The sequence below is a fragment of the Nelusetta ayraudi genome, unplaced genomic scaffold (assembly GCF_046127955.1).
Source record: "Nelusetta ayraudi isolate G7.1 ecotype Tasmania unplaced genomic scaffold, CSIRO-AGI_Nayr_v1 ptg000023l, whole genome shotgun sequence".
Taxonomy (NCBI): Eukaryota; Metazoa; Chordata; class Actinopteri; order Tetraodontiformes; family Monacanthidae; genus Nelusetta; species Nelusetta ayraudi.
Window position 1 is genome coordinate 3,069,060 of NW_027466073.1, and position 26,371 is coordinate 3,095,430.

General features: G+C 41.5%; 2 long non-coding RNA genes across 3 annotated transcripts; both read right to left on the reverse strand.

Annotated features, from left to right (window-relative positions):
- Positions 1 to 2,629: 2,629 nt before the first annotated feature.
- LOC142889684 (uncharacterized) lies at positions 2,630 to 26,371 on the reverse strand. 2 transcript variants are annotated; one of them, XR_012926877.1, is made up of 3 exons: positions 26,050 to 26,371; positions 3,236 to 3,390; positions 2,630 to 2,925 (listed from the first exon to the last, which is right to left on the reverse strand). It is a non-coding gene; the product is annotated as an uncharacterized LOC142889684 (long non-coding RNA). The 2 variants fall into 2 exon arrangements; XR_012926876.1 differs by lacking the exon at positions 26,050 to 26,371 and adding an exon at positions 3,494 to 3,608.
- Positions 15,199 to 16,977, reverse strand: LOC142889614 (uncharacterized). Its single transcript, XR_012926858.1, has 4 exons — positions 16,851 to 16,977; positions 15,621 to 15,726; positions 15,308 to 15,448; positions 15,199 to 15,218 (listed from the first exon to the last, which is right to left on the reverse strand). It is a non-coding gene; the product is annotated as an uncharacterized LOC142889614 (long non-coding RNA).

The following is a 26,371-nucleotide window of genomic DNA, read 5'->3' on the forward strand; positions in this document are numbered from 1 at the left end:
CGTCTTTAGTGTTTCCTACTTTCGAACATTTGTGCTTCCAACGGGCAGATCGTACTTCAAACAACAGCTCACATACATAGGGCGGGGTGATAACATTTGTTCTAATCCCCATGCGTTATTCACAGGCCAGCACATCAACTCCCTGTTTGCAGATGCCAGCATCAAGAGATGTTGCCTGTCAGACTAACAAGGAGACAGGTTCTGTAGGCACGCAGCTGTCGTTGAAGACTCTAGGCGCTTCTTACAGAAGTGCAGGTATGCAGCCACCTTCATTAGGCTACATTTAGTTGGGATGAAGTTAGTAATAAATTACATCCTATAATACTTCTGTTTATGCTCAGTAAATCACTAGTTTTTCTTTTATTAAAATTTAATTTTGGTTACAGGTGTACAGGCTACGGTGGCCTGCAGGGATTTTGGTGTTGGTATATCCAATGATGCAGCTCCATTCCAGTTTTCATCCACACCAGTAAAGCGACCGTCAAAGAGAGCTCGCATGGATTTGGAGGAGGAGCTGGGAGAGGAACATCCCTTAGAGAGTAGCTCTTCATTAGTAGCTTGAAAGGGGCTGGACTCAACCTATGACCCTGCAGAATCAGTCACAGTTCAGACAGAGTCAACAATTATGTCGTAAGTAATTCTAGTCTGTGTCGTGAGTGTGTTTATTTCACGCATGTAATAATTTTGAAGCTTAAATCTGTCTAGGTAAGAAAGTGTTTTACAGTGTTGTGAGTACACTGCTTCTAAGAGATAATGCTGTTAAATGTATTAAAACACATTTTCCTTTTGTCTTATAGAGACCGTGGATCCACTCCCATCCACCATATAAAGAAATACATCGTTTATGAGAGCAACCTCATGGAGTTATTTGGTGCATGTCCTGTTTGCACACGGGCATGTGATTTGAAGACCAGGAATGTGGGGACTTTCCTATCTGTTGAACAGCAGTGCCCACATTGTGAGTACCACAGACAGTGGAATAGCCAGCCTGTCATAGGAAGCACTCCAGCTGGGAACCTCCACCTATCTGCAGCTGTATATTTGAGTGGAGCCTCCTTCTTCAAAATTAAAACGGGTAAATGATGAAAAGTTAATTTTTTGTCGCTGTCTATATAGCTTTGATTACGATGTTACATATGATCCAGTAGCTGACAATGCTTTTTCTAAAACACTTTCCTCCCTAACATTAGGTCTTCAAATCAATGCACCTTCAACTATTCCATTATGACACTTTTCGTCCGCATGCCAGATCCTTTATTGAGCCTGCAGTTATTCACCACTGGCAAACACAGCAGAATGAGTTACTGCACCAACTCAGCCAGAAGGAAAAAGTCGTACTTGGTGGAGACATGAGGGCTGACTCTCCAGGTATTAATATTTCACTGAATAACAAAAAATTTTGTAGGTATTTTTGAGTGGCAGGAAAAATGTAATTGAGAATAATAATATCAAGTTACTTAACTTTCTTTTTTTTAAGGACACAGCAAAGTTTGGTAGTTACACAACAATGGACCTCGATACAAACACAATTGTGGACATGCAGTTGATTCAGGTGAGGAGCAAAAATTGACTTTTAAAATATTTAATTATGTAAAAGAATTTCATTACACATTTTCTAAAAAGAAACATTTTTGTGGTCTGCTTGCTGGGGTACAGAGCAATGAGGTTGGTGGTAGCTACCATATGGAAAAAGAGGGACTGAAGAGGAGTCTGGCATTGTTGGATGCACGTGGTGTGACTGTGGACTGTATAGTCACAGACCGACATCCACAAATTCAGAAGTTTCTCTGGGAGAACAATGTCACACACTACTACGATGTCTGGCACATCGCAAAAGGTATGTCTACTGGATTTCATTTTCATCCTTTTCATCCAGACACGCGACAAAAAGAAATGGCTTTCAGCAGGTTTGGATCAAAAATTGTTTCCTCAAAGACTACCCCACATTGTGAAACTTTTGGGAATTAATTGTAATTTTTGTCATTAAGAAGTGTTATGTATAGAATTTTGAATTATGATTTTTATCCTTTGTAGAAACTCTGGCTTTCTGCAGACTTGAGAAGGTGATGGCAAACAAAAGGATTCTCAAGGATGTAGCTAAACTTAGCCCACACCACCAGACTTCATCTTTGGAGGCGTTCCACAGTGTCATCCTTCGCTTTGCCCCGAAGAACGTTGTATTTCCATTTCTCGGGATGCTGTGCAGGTAAATAAAACTGTGCTTACTTATAACTTTGTTGACGTGTGTAACCTAAAATTTCAGACATCTTTGATTATTTTCTTTTTTTCTTATTACAGACTATACTTGGCGGCGATGTATTACAATGAAAACAGCAACCGACCACAGGCACAGACAGACCAAGGTGTACCCATTTTCAAGGTGCACTTCCCAAAGGCATTGAAGGGAGAGTGTAGAGCAAAACCCCTGAAGACAGAGCCGACATTCCGTAAGAGTTTAATTAAATTTTTTTTTATCATAAATATAAATTCGACACTTTTGGATGTTGCATTTATAATAAATAAACATTTAAAAACATTAAACAATAAATACGCAGAAAACCTTCTTAAAAAAAAAAAGGAAACAAAACTTATGTTTTTATCTTGTGTAAAACAGGGTTTGTAGTGGACATGATCTTCAACAAGGTCTTTGTGGACCCACTTCCCTACACTGAAGCAGTCTTGGCAATCAACGTTCCAGAAAGTCTCGCAGCACAGTTTGACCGGCCAGACAAGGAGGAGGTCATTGAAGGTTATTGTGTCCCACTTCAGTCAAGCAGTTTGAATCCCACGTAGTGACCTGCAGTATCAGGATACTCCATGTGGATTCGAAGGACCACACAAGCTGGGATGACAACCCTGATTCTGCGTCCCAGCAAGCCCCAACACCAGCTCACGAAAGATCGATATGCCAGATACCTGTAACGACTACAAGACATCGGACAAGATAGATTTATTTTTTTATGTGTAGTTGTAAATACTTTTCTGGTATGTTGTTTTCTCATCACATTTATAACTTATCTGTAAATAATTCAATGGCAATAAATGTTTGAGTGTATATACTGCAATGACTCCTGTCAATTAGTGGGTTACATACACATTACTTGCTTATGAAAAAAACATAAAAATCTTTGATATAACCGCACAGATATCCCATTTGTCACACTTTGCAAAGAAGAAATCCATAAAATCTTTGATTTTAATTTTAAATCATAATATTTAGTAAAACATATCTTACTGGTGAATTCTCCTTAATCGCAATGGACCATAGTCCGCCTTATAAATTTGGCCTGCATTCTGCAAGGAGAACTGATTCAGGCATACTGGCTCCAATCCTGGATGGTCCACCATGCATTTGAGGTCCCCCTCAACCTCCCGCAGGCGTCTGCTAACCTACAAGATATTACAAAGTATAAATGCCATTATGTCTCAAAGATGTATGAAATAAACAATAATCAAGACAAACTAGATTTCATTTTTGATATCTTGACTCTACCTGTGGTATCTCCAGGCAGCATACATTTTCCTGCTCCGTGGGCATGGTTTTACATTTTCCACAGGAGCACCTGTCAAAAGAAAAATAATTATAATTTCACCTGAATGAAAGTTGCCAACACAAGCAGAGTTGGAGAAGACTTGTGACATTTTTCTGTTGAGATGGAGAACAGCAGCATTTTAAGCAACATGGCAATGCTTCTAATTTTGACCATGACATATTGTGGATACAGACATATTTAAAGTTAAGTTAAAAAGGAAAGAAGAGGAGTACATTCAAAATACCTAGGGATAAAAGGCTGTTCATTTTTAAGCATTGTGCTGGTAGCAGAGTATTTGCTGGGGTTATTAACAGCCCCGTGATGACAACTTTTTTTTTAATCAGTAGAGTTCAAGAATATACGGAGGAGAGATAAGTATAACGTTACTGCACTGTTTAGAAAAATGCTCATTCACCAGAAGAGCTCGAAGTAATGACGAGACAGCGGCGACGAAGCCGTTAGCATGAGCTAATGTAAGTTACAGTGTAACAACAAACAAAGTAAAAACTTTAAAATATAAAGACGCACAGTATTTGTATCTTACCATTCTGAAATGTCCTGCTGCAGACGCTGAGTCCGTATTTCTGCCAGAGTCTCTCCCTCTGGGTCAGATTCCAACTCAAACTGGTACGGTTGCACCACACTGCTTCTGCTAGCCATGACCGAGTCGCTTCGCATTCACAACATTAGCGCATGGCTAGCGGAGCCGAAGCCACAGCCCCTTCGAGAGAGAAGGGCGTGGCCAGGTGCAGCTCATTAGCATAAAAGTGACAGGCCCTAAAACGGGCTGTTCTGAACAGAGCGTTTTTTTTTGCTGATTTAGGGACAGCAAAAATATTAGATCCAAAGTAAATTTTGAAGAATGCAGGTCACAGACAGGTCTTTTACACATTTGAGAACTATTTTAAGAAGTGGAAAAGGGCATAATATGAGACCTTTAAGTAAACATAACCTCTTTACATACCGTATAGTCTTAACTTAACAACATTATATAATTGTATTCTTGTATTCTTTTTTTTTTTCTTAAACACATCTTACCCCACCAACCCACTCTAGAACAGGAAACATTGTGAAGGTTAGTAAATGTCTCTATAGCTGAGGGGTACTCTGACCTCCCGACATCTGGACGTCACCTGAACGGTCCCGTGTGGGGATGGCTGGAGTGATGATTGCGCCATAGGTGGATCATTCAGCTTCTGGGCGGAAGCATGGTCTCTGTGGCCGGGTCCAGCCACAGAAGGAGGGCTGCTGGGTACCTGCAGCGGAGGGTCTTCAGGCTGCGGCTGCTGCAGGTCTGGAGGGTCAGCAGCCTCTGGGAGTGCCTGCAGATGCCTCCTGTTGCGCCGCAACAGTGCACCGTTGCCTGTCTTTACCATGTAAGATCGGGGCTCGCTACACTTTCCAATAACTTTAGCAGGCGTTCTCCACCCCTTTTCCCCATCCAGTTTCACTCTGACGGCTTGCCCAGATTGAAGATCCGGAAGTGGCAAGGCAGAGTGACGGCGATCATAGAAGAACTGGTAGGCTGATTTAGTCTGGGCATCCTTCTTCTGAATTTGCTGTCTATCTACCAGATCTGCATGCATTTTGTCTTCCAGCATAGGAAGTGTGGTCCTGATGTGCCTTCCGGTCATGAGTAGAGCTGGACTCACACCCGTGGCGGCACTAGGGGTGGGCTTGTGGTCGTATGTGCAAACCCATAGCTTTGGCAGAAGTCTTGGAACTCGCTAGAGGTGAACTGTGTAGCATTGTCGCTCACTAATTCCAGCGGGATTCCCCATCTCACAAACATACCCTTGAGCCTGATAATGACCTGGTGACTAGATGTTGAAGACAACTGAACGATTTCAATATCTCTAGAGTAATAGTCACTCATAATAAGATAATTCCGCCTCTCTAACTCGCACAAATCTGCAGCAATGCGCTGCCAGGGGCCTCCAGGTAAAGGTGTGGTGAGAAGTGGCTCTCGTCTTTGAGTTGGTTTGTTTTCAATGCAGAACTTGCATGTTGACACTGTCTTTGTGATATCTGCACTGATCCTGGGCCACCCTACTGACATCTTGGCTCGAGCACGACACCTGGTTAGCCCTTGGTGTCCCTCGTGTAGCTGTTTGAGCACTTCTGATCTAAGCGCAGCAGGGATGGCCAGTCTATCCTGATACAACACCAGTCCATCAGTCTCAGAGAGGTGAGCTCTGGCAGAATAATATCTATGCAGGGATGGAAGCTGTGATGTCTTTGGAGGCCATCTGTTTTGGATGAACTGCACAACCTTTTGCAATTGTTCATCCTGTAGTGTGGCTGCTCGGATTTTGTTGAGTTGTTGTGTGATGAGACAGACGCATTTGCTACCACTGACTCCACGTAAGCTTGTACTTCCTGGTCTGTGTTTTCATCACTGTTGTCAGTGGGCTCCTGGAGAGAGCATCGGCTACAACGAGGTACTTCCCCGGGACGTGTTTCGGCCACTACATTGAATCTCAGAAGACGCATTACGAGTCTTTGGCACCTTGGGGGGACTTTGTCCAAATCGTATGTGTTTATGAGGGGCACCAGTGGTTTATGGTCAGTCTGTAAATGAAAGCATTCCATAACGAGCGAAGTGCTCACATGCCCACAAACCTGCAAGACACTCCTTCTCAATTTGTGAGTATCTCTTCTCTGCATCTGACAGTGTGTGGGAGCAGAATGCCACTGGCTTCAACTCACCCTCATCTTCTTGAAATAAAGCTGCTCCTAATCCATAGCTACTTGCATCAGCGCTGATGACAGTGTTGCGGTTGGCGTCATAATATGCAAGCGCTGGTGCTGACACAATCATAGCTTTTACTCTCTCGAACGCCTTTTCTTGTGCTCTACCCCACACCCACACGCTTTCTTTCCTGAGCAGTGAGGTGATGGGAAGCAGTTCTGAAGAGAGGTTGGGCAAAAACTTTCCCACGTAGTTGACGACCCCAAGGATCTGTTTGAGCTCAGTCACATTAGTTGGACTTGGCATTTGTGTAATGGATTTAACTCTTTCTCTGTCAGGTCTCAAGCCGTCTGCACCTATGATGTGGCCAAAGTACCGACGTTCTGTTTTGCCAAAATGGCACTTGGCCTTGTTCAACTTTAAGCCGTTGTCCCTAATGGTCTTCAGCACTGCTGCAAGGTGATGGTCGTGTTCTTCTCTTGTTGCTCCAAACACGAGGATGTAGTCCATCACCACGACAACTCCATCGTGACCCTTTAACAACGTTGACATCTGTCTCTGGAAAATGTCCGGAGCTGATGAAATACCGAAAGGCAGACGTCTGAAGCAGAATCTTCCCATCGGGGTTATGAAGGTCGTCAACTTTCGGCTGGCTTCATCCAAGGGGATCTGCCAAAATCCACAGGAAGCGTAGAGGGTTGAAAACACTTTGGCTCCAGCCATCTTGGGAGCAATATCTTTTAATGTTGGAAGGATAAACATCTCACGCTTCACTGCCTTGTTTAAGCATTTTAAATCGACACACACTCCCACCCGCTCACTGTTCTTCTTCTCCACGGGAACCACCAGTCTGAGGGCTCTGTGACTTCTTCAATAATGCCCATCTCTAGCATGTTTATGAGTTCAGCCTCAAATTTTGGCAGGAGGGGAAATGGGATGTGACGTGGTGTGGTCAGTGAGTAAGGCTCACAGTCGGTGTTTAGTTAATTTTTTACAGGTTCACACTTAAGCAAACCAATATTCCCAAACACATCATTTAGCATAACGGTGTCCATACCCTCATGACCAGTCCCATTCTTGTGGCGATGCTTCTTCCCAGAAGGTTGTGAGAGTATGGCCCTTTAATTACACTAACCCAAAATTTGTATTTTTGCCCCCTGTACTCACTTCCCAATGCATTTGACTTCCCCGCCTGGGCTGGTGATGGGTCCTCTCTTTGCAGTGATCAGCTGAGTGTGTTGTGGAAGCCTCCTGAAATCAGCCTGTGAGATCACTGTAATGTCCGCCCCTGTGTCTATCTTGAACTCCATAGTGCTGCCATTTATAGGTAAGTTGACAAGCCACTCATTTTCAGAATCAGGTTGTTCAATTATGTCTGATACAGTCTCGGTAACTTCCCCAAGGAAAAACATCTCATCAGTATCAGCAGTGCAGCTGGGCGTTGCAGCCACCTCTTTCAGCATCTGTGTCTGACAAGCTGCATCAAAATTTCCAATTTTATTGCACCTTCTGCATCTTTTATTCTTAGCTGGGCAGGGACGCATCTTGCTATGTTGTCTGTTACAGCGGGAACAGGTAGGATGGTGTTCTGACTCACTGTGTTCCTGTTTTTCCTCCCATTGGCCATCATTGCTGATCCTTTTTCCGAGAACAGCCACCTTCTCTATCCCATGGCGTCTACCGCACACTCGGAGCGCAGACTCACGTTGTGTTGCTTTATTTGTTCGCTCTGGCGCGCTATTTGAATAGCCCTTTCAAGAGAGAGTTCGGGCTCCAGCTGTAACTTCTGTGACACATCGTTATCAGATATACCAATAACAATTCTGTCCCTGACTTTGGTCCGCCCAAACTCGCAGTATTGTGCCAGTTCATATAAACTTCTCACAAATGCTTCGACTGACTCACCAAGCTTTTGCGCTCTCTTGTGGAAACATGCTCTTTCATGGATAATGTTCCTCTTTGGCACAAAATGGTCAGCGAATTTGGCGATTACCGTGTCGTAGTCCAACTCCGGTCTACCTCTCGCCGCCGTCATCTTCCTCCTCGACGTCATCGAACACAAAGGAATCATAAATTGCCTCTGCCTCTCTCCCCATAACGTAGAGAAGCGTGTTAACCTGCACTTCCCCGCTGTCTCTGTCCAACTTCAATGCCACTCCATTAGTGGTCGAAGCGGCGGCGCCACATTGGCCAGTCCGCCGGGCGAGTAAAGTCAAAAGATTCCGGAGGTCCAAGCTTCGCCATTTCTTACTTGTTGAGCGTGAAGTGGCTCACTTCTGACACCATGCCATGTGTCGATACAGAAATGAGGAGGAATCCAGTAGTCAAAACAAGCTGTTTATTAATTGACTTGCGGCTACCGCTAATTGACACAACTCGGTAAGTACCACGCGTGATCGACGAAGACGCCATCTGCTGACGTCACGTCTGCGACTCCTAAAACTACAGAAACCCACACTTATCACAACACTGGCCACACACACACACATAGACAGACAGACACACACGCACAGTATTCTGTCCTCTCTGTGTGAGTCCGTCCACAAATTGACAGATAGCGAACACGTTCCAAAGACGCACAGATGCTGGAATAAAGCTTAAAGAACTTTATTGTTATTATTGTTATCCTTGAAATCCTTTTTTTGTAAAAAAAAAACTGGCACAGACAGAAAAAAGGATGAAACCGGAAGCTGCGAGCCAACACCCAATTAGAACATAAACAGCTGTTCCGGATTAGCCCCTTAGTGGCAAACCCCTCCAAAATAAAAGCCCAAATTAAACAAAAAATATATGACTAACAATCGCCAGCAGAGGGGGACAAAGTAACCCCATTCAAACCCCTTTATCTGAACATGACACTCCCCACCTGGTATTAATCAAATACCACTATATGAATAACTTGAATAAGCCTTAACAAAGAAATTAAATTCACTGTGTGTCTTCTGCCTTCTGGAGGAGAATTGTTTCGGAGATGGGTATCAGGAAGGTCTTGGCTGATCCAGATCTTGTGACCTTGAGTTCAATCTTCCTGACCTTTCCATCTTGATCAGGGAATGTTTTCGTGATCAGAGCCATCGGCCACTCGTTCCTCTTCACTTGGTTATCTTTAAGAAGAACCAAGTCACCTTTCTTCAGATTAGGACGCGTGTCCTGCCACTTACTACGGCTTTGGAGAGTTGGTAAGTATTCATGCCTCCATTTGTTCCAAAGGGTGTTGGCTAGATGTTGGACCTGTCTCCACTGCTGGTGGTGGAGATCTTAGCTGTCAAACGTTCCTGGTGGAGGAGGATGAGTACACACCTTCTGTGTTAAGAGTGAAGCAGCGGTCAAAAGAAAAAGTGAGTCTGAGTCTGAAGAGATAGGCACAAGTGGCCTGGCATTAATGATCACTGTGACCTCTGCCATGAAAGTTGACGTCAAGTCCCACGTAGATGAAAGGTGGCTCTGTACTCAAGCAATCGGGGGGCAGATCTGCCATCTTCTGCTCAGCAGCTCTCCCACAAAGCTTGTTACATATGATGCATTTGTGAAGGGTACCATTGATAGACCTCCTGGCCCCAATAATCCAGAACCCTGCTGAGCGGATAGATCCTTCAGTAAAGACACAACCTTGGTGTTTGACCTTTTCGTGGTAATGTCTCACGATCAGCTTTGCAATATAGCTGCGGCCTGGAATGACAAGAGGCAGCTTTTCTTTTGCATCGAGCATTGTCTGGTTTAGCCTACCACCTCCTATTCTTAGAAGGCCATCTTTGTCTACATAGGGATTCAGCTTCCTCAGAGCGCTGTCTTTCGAGATATTTTTCCCGGCATCCAGACAAGAGAACTCACTGCTGTAGGTCTCTGTTTGTACGCACTTTATGATGAGAGTTTCCGCTTTGAGCAACTCTTCTGCTGTGTGAGGCTTTTTGCATCGATGCCAGCCATAGCAATCCTCATGCTTGGCCATAATGCTACTCCCATGAGACTGAGTGATGTGCGTCTAGAATGCTATGGCTCGCACCAAAGATTTCCAAGATGAGAACCGCTCAAAACGCTGACATGCCAGTTTAGCTGAAGAAACAGAGAGCGTGGTAGCATGAGAAGGCACCTCAGTGTCAAGATCTGGAGCGAAAAGGTCATATGACTCCCCCTCCGAAGCAGACACTCTTTCCGGCAGGGACAAGAACGGAGGACTGGTGAGCCAAGTCGTGTTAGGAAGCTCAGCTGTAAACACAGAACGAGTAGTGTGATCTGCGGGATTCTGTGTAGTGCAGACATAGTGCCACTGTTCAGATTCGATGGACTTCCTGATTCGCTGCACTCTGTTCTCTGCTCTCTCTGAAACATATACATAAAACCATGTGGTCTGGTTATGTATGAATCCCAAGAGGACTTTGCTGTCTGTGTAGAACTGCAGTGAATCCACACTGATGTCCAACTTGCTCTTCACTAACTCCGTTAACTCTACTGCTAATACAGCTGCACCCAGCTCCAGCCTCGGGACAGTGTGGGCAGTTGTGGGAGCTAGTTTCTCTTTCCCTAGGACAAAGCCTATATGACACTTTCTCTCACTGTCGATCACCTTCAGGTAAGCCACAGCAGCAATAGCTTTCACCCAATTGAGCCCTAAACTACGCTGGGTCACGTCTGAGCTGTCATCGAAATCCAGATTCTGAAGGCCCTTTGTGTGGTCTTCTGGGAGAAAGGCTTCCAAAACTTTAGGGTCGTTAGACGCTATCTTATGGAGCCGCAAGTTCGAGACAGCAAGCATCTCCTGAGTTCTTTCGAGCAGGTCCATGGCCTTAGCTGACGATGGGAGGGACTTAAGTCCATCATCGACATAGAAGTCTCGCTCCACGAAGTGTTCGGCGTCTGCGCCGTACTCACTTGCTCCATGTTGCGCTGCATGACGAAGACCATAGATGGCTACCGCCAGAGATGGGCTATTGCCAAATACATGAACTTTCATCCTGTACTCAACAATGTCATTGCTGGGTTCGTTGTCCTTGAACCAGAGGAACCGAATAAAGTCACGATGGTCTTGGTCAATGTCTGCTATCACAGCCACTGGCTCTCTTCGGAAACGCAGCAAGACTCAGAGTAGGCTATTGTTCAAGTCTGGACCAGTAAGTAGCACGTCATTCAACGAGACGCCACTGTATTGCGCGCTGGAATCGAAGACGACTCTGATTTGAGTCGGGTTACGAGGGTGGTACACACCGAAGATGGGTAGATACCACCGCTCGTCTCCCTCTGACAGCGGTGGAGCTAGCTCTGCCTGGTCGCGATCAAAGATCTTTCGCATGAAACTTAAAAAGTGAGTTTTCCTCTCAGGCTTTCTTTCTATGGTGCGTCAAAGAGAAGTAAGGCGACTAAGAGCCTGCTCTCGATTGTTTGGGAGTCTTTGCCGAAAGGATCGAAACGGAAGGGGTGCCACCCAGCTATTGGTGCTGTCCATGAACATCTCCCTATCCATGAGCTCCAGGAAGAGCTTGTCTTCGATGGAAAGACCAACTTTGTCATCATCTTTGGTTCTTCTAAAGATTGAGCTACCAAGGTTGCAGTCATCAAGAACTGTAGAGCTAAACCTTTCTTTCACTTTCAGGTGCTTAGAGGCATGGAGAGAGGAGAGAAGGATGCCCGTTTTCAAGTACGTTGGTCGGAAAAGAGGTGACGGCCTCTGGCTTGTGGGCTGAGCCCAAGCAGACATTGCCAACGACAACCCAGCCAAGATCTAGTCTCTAAGCATAGAGGGCGTTAGGCGGACCATTGCGATGCTCTCTGACCTTATGAATTTGAAGGATGTGGCGTCCTAGTAGAAGTAATATCTGAGCCTCTGGATCTAGATGTGGAATCTTACAGGCTATGAACTTCAGGTGAGCATGGTGCTGCACAGCTGCAGGTGTCGGGATCTCTGAACGATCGTCTGCACTGTAAATGCTAACATCCAAATTAATTGAATGTGTGTGAACTAAACTCAGTTTTCAACACTACTTTTAAATAAGTAAGTGTTGATTTGGGGTTGGATAACTTGCTTAACTTGATGCATCCCAGTTAAGACAACTTAAAAATAATCATTTACTGTACCCAGAGACTTTTGGGCGTTGTGTGCAGATCTGCCCTGCCCACTTTCCTGAAAGCTGTTCGTTCTGCCCACATTCACTCAACGGATGGATTGTCAACCAGTGCTCTTTCCAACACCTTTTTCAATTGTTGTCAGCGTTGTGGGGTTACTTGTGCTTAGCACATTGATTTGGTATGTAAATATTTTACTCTTTTGTTAACCGTTGATTTGTCTTGTTGTGGTGTAGTAGCCAACTGTGTGCTTGTGTGTGGGAGGAGGAGTGTCAGTTAAATCAAATATCACCGCTAGCGAGCATGCTATTTGACCGTGACAGTAACTTCAACATTTTTAGAAACAAATGTAGACTACAGTTTATGGTAGACTATTATGTTTTTTGTGAAATTTGGCGTTTTGAATTCTTGGTCATTAAGTTGAGTGACAGGGCTCGTAACGTTTTTAGGCGGAGGGAGACGTTTTTAACGGAGTTACCGAGCGGTTTTGAAGTTAGCTAATGTTTTAGCAGAATGTTTTAAATGTCGATAAAATGATTTATTTACAGAGTTAGTGCTAGAATGTACGGAGGCGTATTGCATTCACTTGGCAAATAAATAAAAAAAAATCTGTTTTTCGTGCTATTTTTTTCCAGCCCTGTTTTTCATCCAAATTTTTTCTGCCCTGTTTTTCGTGCAAATTTTTTTCCACCCTATTTTCACAAGTTTAGAGAGCATTGGAAACAATGCTCTCTTAATGGAAGTAGTACGGAAGCAATACGCTTCCATACCAGTGTCTTAAACCCATGTCAAAATAGAATTTGATTAAACTGAACAAGCTGGCCATCTTTGCTTCCATTATATCTGGCTCTCAAAGAAAGAATGGATGCGATTGTTTCCGATGTTCTCTAAACTCAGGAAATAGTGCAGAAAAAAATTAGCACGAAAAACAGGGCTGAAAAAAATTAGCACGAAAAACAGAAATAATTACACTGAAAAACAGAGATTTTTTTTTATTTGCCAAGTGAATGCAATACGCCTCCGTAAGAATGAAATCAGCTTCAGCCTGCTGATTTCGGCTCTGGTAGGAGCTAAATGCACAGTGGGTTTTTATGTGCGCCAACGTAATCGGTTCTTGCTTTATAGTGTGTGGTTGCGTCCGAAATCCCATACAATACACAACATACTCAATATGTGTACTATCATTCAACATACTTGTGAGTGAATAAATGTAGTATGCATCTTTTCGGACGCACTGCTTAGTGCGGACGTGACACACTTACCATGGTAACCCGTGCCAAACCTCACCTCTACCGCCAATCTGCGATAGTAATACATCTAATCATAATAATCTAATAATACATCCTTGATATGTTATTATTATATATGTTAATAACCGTCATTGTCTGTTGTGTTGATATACTAAACAAATCTCACATACTGTTTTAGCATACTCAATAGCATGTTGGTACGGAATTTCGGTTCACAGCCCATGTGTGTCATCTCCCCTTCCATTTGCTTTTCTGCATGTGCAGTGCTCCCACTCCATATTTGATAAACCTGCCCTGATAATTTGAAATTGTTTGAAAATGCATTAATCACAAAAATCAGAGGAGTAGATCACATTCCCCCTGTTATTTCACCACTTTAACACTGGTCTCACAGCTGAGAGTCTAGTCTCATGCGGTGGAGCATCCTCCGGCACATGCCACTTTATTCTATCTGTATCAGTAACCTTAGAAGGAAGTGAAATTCAGCTGAACGATAGAAATTATGAAAATCTGCATATCTGAATGAATATCATCTATTGCAATAGATTATTAGCGGCACCCTAGCAAGGTCTTTTTTTCTTGTGTTTTTATATTTTTGTGTTGAAAAAGTGCCTAATTGGATGGCCATAGATTAAGCTTTCCCCTTTTTAAAAATAATCCTTGACTTTAATATTTAAACTCTCTCATAGGATTTTATGTTGCAGTAGTATAATGCAAGCCAGTGTTAAACGTGTTTTATTTGGCGTTTAACATGTCATTTCCAGAATTAATAATTTGGGGAGAGTGATGAAAAATGTATGCCAAACATTTATTGTGATCTCCCAATATCCAGTTTAACACCAAGACAATATCTGACAGCAGTCCTGTCTTAAATCTGTTCTGGCCTTTTAACTCTGCCTGCTCAGAACCAGGCCATAGTGTGGCATGGCGTCTACCCTTCATTCAGATACATGTATTGATACCATCACTTAGATACCCTATCTATTATTTACATCAATTTTGGACCCAGTATTGACATTGGATTGGATAGGTTCTATCCCTAGATACACAGCAAATTCAGCAGTGTCAATTCAACTCCTACAGAGTTGAATTGACACTTTAAAAGTGTCTATATTGGTCCACTCTAAATTGAGTTAATTTGACTCTTGTCAAAGTGTTACACATTTTACACTGTGACAGAGTTGAAGCAACACTCTCTTTTGTAGAAATTAAACACTGACAGTGTTGAATCTACACGACACTAGTGGAGACTGTCAAAATATAACTCTATCATTGTGTCAATGTTTAACACAAAATTGAGTCAATTTTACCACTATCGATAGTGTTAAATAAAACCTGAAATTTAACTCTTAAATATAGTTGTTTTCTATTACAACACTACTAAATAATGGCCAATTTCACTTCCAGAAACTTTACATATTTTTCAAAAAATGTATTTAAAAATTAGTACAAAGGTTTGTTGGTTAAATATTTTCTTTTACTTCAAACTACAAAAGAGATCAGAGGCACTCAAAAACACAGGTTATAAAATGTGGCAATGTGGCACAATATATTCTTTTTTAACCATCTAACAGTAAAGCAGAAAAAACAAAACAAAAAGTAGTAGCAAACTAGAAGAGGAGTCTGACACATTTGAGGGTGAATGGTCTGACACACGTGACTCCAACGAAGCCTCATGAAGGATCACTGTAACCCAGTTCAAAGACACATTCAAGATTACAAAATAAGTGATCCACCACAGTATTTGACAATATGAATTCAAGGTGAAGTCATACCTGTTGACTGATTAGTGGACACTATGACTGTCAGGTTTCCTGCTTGCAAAAGGTCCCCAAAAACATCTGCGTCCACCTCTGTCCCAGATTCATCCGTCAGGTGCAGCTGAGTCTGAAACGGAAGTTCTAGTTTTCCTATGACTGAGAAAGTATTAGATTAAGAACAATAAAGTAAACTCCTCGACTAAGTTCCCACTAACATCAATAACTTGGTGTGTGGGTCAATATAAACTGATGAACATCACAGACACTGAACTTTGAGGCAACTGCTCTGTTTTGTCAAACATCCAGGCATATATAAAGTAATACTAACTTTTCTGAAGAAATGTGTCGAAGTCCTCATAGCCCTCCTCAGTTTCAGCCACTCTTACATACTTCTGACGTTCTCCAAATCTCACTTTCACCAACATGATGTTGTCCTATAAAGAAACCAAATTTGTAAATGTGTCAACACTTTATCTGACTGGTGCAATTGTAAATTTGAATTAAATGATGATTATTTTCACAACAGTTTCAACACAGACCCCAGCCCAGCCACACACACTTTCCTCAAATTAAATAATACATGAAAAGGTATATCTTGACATTTCAACTGAAAATCCTAAATTTGGAAAGCCCCTTGGTTGTACAAGTCCCTCCCACAATGTGCCTCCCCCCACCCCTAGGCACTGGATCCACTGAAAACGATGTAGTTACCTCTACTCGGCTTGTTGTGGCGCTGCACAATTTTTTCCCTGAAAGCGGAAAAAGTAGAAGAACACCTTCCGCACGCAGTGTTTCAAATAAAGAGGAGCTTGCTAAAAACAAGCTGCAGAACAGAAAGAAAGAAAAGACGGTGTGCATAAACAAAAGAATTGAACTTACTGTTGCCAGTTCAAGTTTGCTCATATTTGTGGTTTCCGTAGTATCCCCGTTCGCTGACTCAAAAGAAAATAAACAAATAAAGGTGAAACTGGTGGTTTAGAAATCGCTTTCGCTGAGTGTATTTTAAGTTTGCACACTATCCATGATCGATCCACCAGCAGTGTTACTGCTCATTATTGTTTTGGTAACATGTCCGCTGCCGACGAGGTTGTTGTTACGGCAGATCAGGTTTCGGGGTGGTAGGAGGGATTTTACAGGTGTGACATCTGCGTATCCAAAAAGGGTTATTTTCGGGCGTGTACATGAATCCACCCAGTCAGCTTCTTGGAGATGCAAGGCGGAATCCCGCATTCGTGTAAACGGCCCCTTATAGTTCGTCATCATCATGAATTATGCCACGCCACGTCCCCCTCCGACCCTCCCGTCACTCACACGCACACAAACACAGGAGGAGAGCGAACAGGTTTTTTTAAAATCTATTATGAGCAGCTACATTTGTCCTAAATTCATTTAACGGCTCGTCTTCATGGACCAATGCATCTTTGTCCGGCATAACTTCAATTTAATAATAAATTATATAATGCCAGCTAGCTAACAGAGTAGTTAGGTGCCCCATCCCCTTAAAGTCAAGGTCACACAAAACGTTTTAAAGAAGAAAGAAAGTACTTGGTTCACTTACCTGAGAAGCGCTTCAAAATTAAGTAAAAAAAAAAAAAGAGCAGTCCCTCGCATGCGTTCCGCGTCTTCACGAGGCAAACACGTGACCGAGACGTTGGGTTTGTGGGTAAATGAGTGTGGATGTTGAAATTAACACTGAACCGAATTGCCCGGATTTGACTCTCAATATTAATACTGACTCTTTTTAATGAATGACACTCTTGTAGTTGAAAATGACTAGAAAGGTGTTAAAGTGACTCTTATTTTTTACATTTAACACCAACACTGAAATTTTAACACTTTTGAGTTCACTGTGTAGAGTTAATCACTGAACTAAAAACCTAATACAGGAATACAGATACCAAGAATGCAGCGATTACACTCGATGTTATAACAACCTGGTGTGTTGAAGGCTGGTCATTTATTTGTCTATATTTTGAAATTTCTGCCTTGATTTTGTGTTCTTTTTCACTGTCCCCATTCAGACTGAAGCAGATGGTTGACAGTCCACACATACCCCAGTCTCAGCAATTACAGGTATTCACCTAATGCCTCATACACTGAACAATGAATCATTCAACAATTGTATTTGTTTCATGGGTTGGGGTAACAGACATGCATTAATGTCATTACAGTTGGATTAAGAAATTCATTGTATATTTCAATTTGAATGCTCCAAAATAATCAATTACATTAATTTAAAAATAATTCATTGCAGATTTTAATTTGTGATTTAAAAAAAAATAATTGTACATTTTAATTTGTGACTGTTAACAAAAATTGTATTATAATTTTTTTTCGCAATGCTGAAATTATCATGTCTTTTCAGGTCTACCAGAGCAGTATCATATAATGTAGTGGACTTGTAAGTACTGCACATTCCCTGCTGAAAAGAGAGGCTACTTGCTTAAGCATTACCGCTTAAAAAATGGATACCACACTCGGACATCTCCACTCCCATGTCTTCATAAGGAATGCCTCTGCACATTTAAATCTTTTAATGCACTCAAAGTACACCTGTCAACATGGCACTCTCAAAAAGATGCACAAAAAAGTGGAGAAACTGCATTTCACTGTCAGTTGTGCAACTTTGTAGAGCCTTGCTCAGAAGCAGACTTCTTTACCCATTTGCGAAGACATCTTAAGCTGAGGCAAATGGTTGCTTGCCCATATCAAGACTGTAACTTTCTGAGTAGTGTTTATTCTACTTTCACTGCGCACAAAAGCAAAGAGCATCAGATGAACAACAAGATGGCATTCAAACCTGAAATTGTTTCAAAAAAATGTGGTTGAAGAACTTCCAACTAATGTGAGTGTTCAGGTGGAGGAGAGAGATCCCAAAGTTGATGATATTGACTGTGAAGTTGCTGAGCTGAATGAAGATGTGGAAGACTTGGAGGATCAGTTGGAACGCAATGTGGCAAAATGTTGTCAATTCTTAACATATCTGAAACTGCCATGCAAGAGGTCATCGATCAGCTCAACCAAATGTATTTGTTATCACAGCCATTGCTACATTCTTCTATTCGAAGAATTCTATATACTCATTGATGATGCTTTCGTGAATAAGATAGCTCAAGTGGTCACTGAGTATAATGTATTCCTCAAATTCACTTCTGATGAGGGATCACTGTCAACTGCTAAAAGGCGAAAATCATACATTTCAAGCGAATTCCCCTTGGTTACGCCAGTTGAGTTTGTCCTAGAAAATGACAAGCAGACAGTTGCGTATGTCCCCATACTAAAAATGCTGCAAACATTGCTGAGCAATAGAGAAGTTCTGGAAATGAGGCAACTTCGTCAGAGGAATACAAATCTTACAGAGATGGTGCCCTCTTCAAAGACAATGCTTTCTTGAATGAGGAAGAGTTAAGGATTGCTCTTTTCCTGTATATTGGTGATTTTGAGGTGGCTAACCTCTTGGGAACCTCCAGAAAAAAACACAAGCAAACTGCCATCTACTGGGTACTTGGGAATTTACACCCTACATATCGTTCGTCTCTTCAGTCCATTCAGCTGGCTCTGCTTTGCAAGGCCAACACCATCAAAGACCATGGTTACGGTGAAATTCTCCGCCCTCTCATTCAGGACCTTGTTTTTCTTGAGCAACAGGGCATATATGTTGAACAGTTGGGAGCCACTGTTAGGGGCACAGTGTTGATTGTGGCAGTAGACAATCCAGCTGGTTCTTTCAAAGCTTCACAGTTAGCCAAGTTTGTCGCTTCCAAGCAGGAGGAAATACAGCACAAAGAAGTACGGACAGGCTTATTTCAACCAAGAACAAAAGAAAGCCATGACAAACATGTGCAAGATGTGTCACAGGATTCAACCAAGGCTAAAACATATGGTGTGAAAGGAAGCAGTCCGCTTAGTGAAAGCTTGCATTTTCATGTTGTTGATGGTGTAATGGGAAATATGTATTCTTGGGTTATTCTTTATTCTGTTGTATTCTGTGTCATATGATCACTAGTAACGTATGTAACCTATTAGAGTCGTAGTATATCTTGTCAAACTATGGGGTCCTTTGTCCCCAACTCTCACGATTTCCCCGTCTAGGATATGAGCTGTCCTGCTAGTCCTGTATTCATTGTTTTGTCTTCCTCTCTTCTATTCCTCCTTCTCCCTTATCTTTCTTCTTTCTTCCCTCTTTGCACTTGCACTCGCATTCATTCGAGCTGTTGCACCTGTTGCATCTGTTCTGTTGGTTGTACTGTGTTTGTGCCTCGGATATCCAATCCTTTATTTCATGTTCATTAAATCACTTATTTACTCAGCATTTCTGCATCGGAAGCTTTGCTCTTTTCCACAACAATGGTTACCCTCCAGACATTTTGCACGATCTTCTGGAGGGTATTGTTGCAATAGTATTGGCCCTGTGATTAAAGGCACTGATATCAAAGAGACTCATCACCCTTGAGGCCCTGAATAATGCTAACAGTTCCCATACACATTTTCAGACAGAACAAATCAGCCCCAGCTCATTCCTAAGACCTTCTCCTCAAAGTCAACAATTGGAGGTCATGAAAATTGGACTCTTCTCCGACTTCTGCCGTTATTGATTGTTCAACACATTCCAAGCGGCGATGAAACCTGGGAGGTTTTAATGACCCTAAAAGATGTATTGGAATTGTCAATGTCCACACGCTTTACAGAGGAGTCCTTGTGCTTTCTTGATAGCAAAGTCTCTGAACATAGACACTTGTTTCAGAAGGTTTTCCCTGATGAAAAGCTACGACCAAAGCACCACTATGCATCCCAGATTTCAGACAAATCCCAAAGATTGTCGTTACACACGTATAGCATTTGTCTGCAGACTGATGACCTCATGGTATGATGAGCATCTTAGAGTGTATGACCTCTGTCACAGCCATTTGCCCACCTTCTCAGTCACCCAGTTGTCTGAGATGAATTTCCTCTGTCACTTTACAGAGTTCATGGCAAACAGTTTGTTACACTCAAACGGTATATATTATGCTGAGTGGATTAAACACCAAAATGTTGCATGTCTTAGATGAAGTTCTAATTTTTTCACAGGGGGCGACATCAAAATGGACCAAAGATTTGATGCTCCGAGTTGTCATAGATGATGACGATATAAGGAAATTAACCTTAAATAAGAGACCGGATTCCATTGAAGAACTAAAAACACAGATGAAGGATAAGCTGTCGTTGCAGTATGACGTCAGACTCCAGTATGAAGATCTAGACTTTAATAATGCACTCTGCAATTTGACTCAAATAACCGATTTGCCTGAAAGAGCTACGCTGAAAGTAATTCCTCTGGTGCTTCTCGAGTTGACATCCCTGTCTTCATCCACCCAAGAATCAGACTGTTTTAAGTGAGTGCTTTTTCTGCTCAATGAAATTTCATTTGAAATTTAATTGAAATATTTATTTTTTTATTTTTTTTATTAACACAAAGAAAATGCTAACAGGGAAAATTGGATTTGTAAAATGAGGTATTTAGATATTACGAAATATACTTACAACTGAAAGCCATGTCTCTAATATAAGCCTGCACTATTAGAGGAAATACAGAACAGTTAATCAACACATATTCCCCCCACCTAAAGCTGTGCGATATTAAGATATATATCGTAGTACGGTATAACAATGTCTACCGTACGGTATAAGCCTCTATCGTAAAATGATGCCATTTGCTGGTAATAAAGATGTGTTTTGAGTGCTAAAACACATCTTTATCACCAGCAAACAGCATTGCAGAAGTACAGCACAAACAACCGGACTTCAGGTCACTCTCATAGTAAGCCTTCAGAATAAAAGTATATTTCATATATCTCGTCACCACAGACGAGACGGTGAAATATATCCCAGTATATATTGTTACCGGGATATAAAATTTTGTCCATATCGCACAGCTCTTACCCCCACCTCTCAAAATGCTACATAGTTCTTAACTTATATCTCTTCTCTCTCTGCCTTTTTAGTCGCCAGATGTAACAGCACTTCGCTCTGTTGTCCTCAAAGGCCTTCCTATTGTACTTGTTGATGACTCCAGTGAAGTTTACAAGACTTGCTTTGTAAGTAACATATTGAAAGAAGAAAGAAACCCACTGATCTCAATTTACTGACAAATATTTATTATATATTTTGTAGAGTTGTCAAATATTTCAAATATAATTCTTTTCAGTTGATCAGAATCAGGTGGATTTTGATCTCACTCATAAATTATCAGAATCCCTAGTAAATTTGTTTTTAGTACATAATGTAGTTAAATTAAGGATGTGAATTCTCACACTTTGAAGATCCATGTGAATGAATTTAGGGTTGCACTATGGGATTTTTTCCCCAAAAGAAGATGAGATTCAAAAGGTAATTGCGTGTGCGTGTGTGTGTGTGTGTGCTTCTTTTGCAGGATACAGCGAAAGAGGAAGTACTCGCCTCAGTGACAGTTGGGGTGCTGACTGTTGTCAGCAAAGATGCTCAGCAGCAGGGTCTAAATGCAGTGCACCTCCAGCCCATTTCCACTGCCATCGTACTTGAGGGAAGTACTGTCATGTACAATGTTAACTTTCCCCAGGCAGTAAGCCTCATATTTGCGCTTATGTATGCCCTTCACTTTGATTTGATTTGATTTATTTATTTATTTCGAACATGAAAAGTGATAAGAAAATAAAAGGGATACAAAACCCAAAACATACAAAAGAAAACTTATAAAAGTAAAAACAAAAAACAAAAAAACATATCAATTAAAAAATAGGATAAGTAATCAAACAACAGAGAAATATACATCAAAATGATATTAGTCATGCTCGAAAAGGGGTAGGAAGAAGTAAAAACTTATATGTACCTACATGCATTTGTGTGTATATGAATAAACTAATGTTTAATTGTTTATCATAATCAATAGTTATTATCTTCCTTGGTTATTGAATTAATTGCTTGGTGGTTTATGGTCTTAGTCTATATCTTTTCTAAATGCCTGATATATGCAGTAGGTCTAGCTACCAAGTGCTGTTTCTGTGTTAATTGAGACCCTCTTTTTTTCCTCTGTCTTTTTTTTCTTTTTTCTTCTCTTCTGTTATTTACAGACCACTGGTGTGGTGTTAGCAGGTACCAGTGGCCCCACACCTGCAGCAGAACAGCCTGTTGATGACCAGACAGACACAGCAGGAGGACCTCCTCCTCCCAAGAAGACAGCCTTGGAAGAGCTCCTTGCAGGGACTTTTACTGACACTGAACAATCAGCAGCAGAGCCCATCAGTGATATTGACATGGAAATGGATAAGTACAGAAATGGAGGATGCATTGACCTCAAATGCTGCCCACTCAAGTGGTGGAAGGAAAATGAAAAGCAATACCCACTGCTTTCCCCCTTAGCAAAAGCCTTCCTCTCCATACCAGCCACCTCTGTCCCTAGTGAAAGGGTATTTTCAACAGCAGGGGATATTGTGAGTGCGCAGAGATCTCAGCTATTGCCTGAGAATGTAGATGTGCTGGTATTGTATAAGAAGAACATGTAAAAAAAAAAAAAAAAAAAGAAGAACACAAGGGCGAGGGGGCTAACTTGGCCAAGACTTGTTTATTTGAAAAGTTTTTCTTTTTTTTATCATGTATTTATTTTATCTGGGATGTTTTGCAATTTATTTTTTTATTAGGAATTTGTTTTAAATTGGTATTTCATTTTTTGTTTAGACAAAAATAAATATGCCTTAGTTTATGCCTGGCCTAAAGTAGTGTTGACTTGTTAATGGATTTGGAAAAAAAAACAGTATTGTAAAAAAAAGAAAAGAGGACGAGTTAGGGTTAAGAGGACAGTAGAGAACTGAATACAATTTATTTTTGTCATTTGCTGCTCTGCTGTATTGAAAATAATTGGATTTGTGTAATAGATATAAAAATTTTAAAAAATCAGCAATTTTCCTGTAAATTTGTGTTGTACATGATTCGAATCGTGCTCCACAGTTTGCGTGAACATCGTCGTTCTGATATAGAACACAGATGTTGGCTTAACCATTGGTGAGGCCTTGATGCAAAAGCTTTTAATACCAGGTGTGTAAAACAATGACAAAATACAACAGACAGAACAACAAACAGATTGTGCTATCATTTCATTTTGGGCCATTGCAGAAAAAAACACTGGCGTTGAATGTAATCAGTTCAAATCCAGAAAAACACCAGCGAGCAAAAACAAAATAACTATAATAACAGAGTGCCACGCTGCCGCTATTATTTTGAGCCGGTCTTTAAATACACACACACACACACACACACACACACACACACACACACACACACACACACACACACACACACACACACACACACACACACACACACACACCCCTTACCAAAATGTCAAATGGGCCAAAGTGAGTCACGCTTTTTCGATGATTTCAGGCTTGGCTGGTCAGATTAGCAGGAGGAAATCCTTCACAGACAGGGAGGTTTTTCCTTTTGTGTATTAAAGATTCAAAATATAGTTTTGAAAAACAAGGTGGAATGTTGTAAACAATGCCGAGGAACAAATTAGCCTCTGATGGATGATGACCAATTGATCACGGAGGCAATTGTCTGCGTGTGGACCCTTACAAGGAGTGACACACACATCACGGCATGCAGCAGCATTGTGATAAAGGCCTCAGGGGGGAAACGCCAGTTCCTAAAAGGTCCATGCAACTTCCTAAATATTGTTAATGACCAACCATGAGGAGAGACAAAGGCCAAAAATCTTTTGCAACGACAGGAAATTGAATTGAATATAGCAGCAAAGTCCCTCTGCAACGTTGGAGTCAAGGTCAATGCAATATTGTTGATCATAGGAAGCGTGTCTCGCTTATCAACAATGAGGAAAAAACAAACAGAGGTGGGTCTACAGTTGGATATCTCGCTACGGGGGACGGTGACATGAAGAGGTGGGGGTTTTCCATTAGCTCAGCACAGCCCTGCAGGCTCCTGAACGACCCGACATGAGAGAAGTCAACACTCGGAGGAAAAGCAGCCAGCTCAGACCTTTGTTCCTTTGTTCCTGTTTTTTTTTAGGCCAGGTAAAGTCGGGGTGTGGCTGCAGACCCACAACAACCAGCTTTGGTGTCTCGCACCACGCAGATGTAAAGATTCTAAATGTATAATACAGAAAGACACGTATAAGGATATGACATATGCAGTATAAATATAAACATAATTCTGTTGTTGTTGTTGTTGTTGTTGTTATTATTACTACAAGACTATAATCATAAAAGCAGTTCAGCTGTGTGTAATACGGATGGGTGAAATGTGAACCACGCACTTCCACTGCATTACTGCAGGAACATGCTGAAGTCTGCACAGTTGAAGGGCGATTCAACACAATGCAAAGAATGTGGTGCTGATCACTCAGTTATAAACTGTGGTGTAAAATGAATACAGATGAGTTGGTGTAACAGAGTTGGAAAAAAGATTGGATTTATTCATTTCTAAGTTCAAAGTATATGTGGGGACTTTATTTATCAATCATTTATTTTGTTGTACATTTGTGAATTTAATCTCAATGTGTCATTTTATTTTATTACTATTTTTATTTACGTTTGTCTCTCACCTCTTTCTGTACCTCCCAGGTAGGACAGCGAGTCAATCCCTCACAGTTCTGTGTTGCATGTATGAGGGTAAATCGTGTTAATGGATGCTGCAGCGATTTCTAACTATTTTCTGTAAGAAACACAATCTATTAATGCTCCAGTTGGTGTGCACTAATTACATGTAAATACCGCTACGGTTACATGGTTGTTTTATGTTGGTTTTAATCATTAATTAATTATAGTTTTTATTGACGGTTTTGCTTTTGCAGTTAGCGCAGCAGAGATAACATGCCGCCAACTCGCTGGCTTTTTTTTTTTTTTCAATGTTGTTATTTTGCCTGTTTAGGGAACAAGAGGTGCAGAAAGACGGGCCAGAGGACTGTTAAAATGTGTTTTATTGTCTTCTGCAGGTATGTTTCCTTTGTTAATTGAAATTATTTTTTGCTGTTTTGTCTGGTTTTACCCCACATGTGCACTGTCACTTTGTCCAGTAGGTGTCACTGTTCACCAGTTCATAATGGTTTGGGACGATTTAATTAAAGGTCCCATATTATGCAAAATGCACTTTAGTGCGGTTTTCTATCAATAACATGCATCCCACCTGGTATGAAAAAAGTCCGTCCTCGACCCTCTTCAGCTTTCTCCTTCTTTCGATAATGTGTGCTTCAATCTGGCAGATTGAACTTCCGTGACTTAGTGACGTCACTAAGACACGAAAGTGCACTCCACCCCGCCCCCTCAGGTTAGTGGCACCGCCTCTGGTAAAGGTTTGTCACACCCACAGAAATTCTAGAAGCTGCGCCATGTTTTTCTGCTCGCAAACGCTCCGGTGAGAACAATGGCAAAACTACCAAGTAATCCATAAAATCTTTGAATTCAATTTTAAATCATAACATATAGAAAAACATAACCTCCTGGAGAATTCCCTTTAGTCACAACGGACCATAGTCCGCCTTATAAATTTGGCCTGCATTCTGCAATGAGAACCTACTCAGGCATACTGGCTCCAATCCTGGATGGTCCACCATGCATTTGAGGTCCCCCTCAACCTGTCTGCTGTCAACCTGTCAAGTCTGCTAACCTACAAGAGATTACAAAGTATAAATGCCATTGTGTCTCAAAGATGTATGCAATAAACCATAATCAATAATCATAATCATAATCAAGACAAACTAATTTTCATTTTTGATATCTTGACTCTACCTGTGGTATCTCCAGGCAGCATACATTTTCCTGCTTCATGGGCATGGTGTTACAGTTTCCACAGGAGCACCTGTCAAAAGAAAAAAAGTTATAATTTCACCTGAATGAAAGTTGCCAACACAAGCAGTTGGATAAGACTTGTGACATTTGTCTAATGTTGAGAAGGAGAACAGTGGCATTTTAAGCAACATGGCACTGCCTCTAATTTTGACTATGACATATTGTGGATACAGACATATTGTACATTAAAAATACCTAGGGAAAAAAAGGCTGTTCATTTTTATGTTAACACAACTCTGCTGAAAACGTTGCAAGACTATAT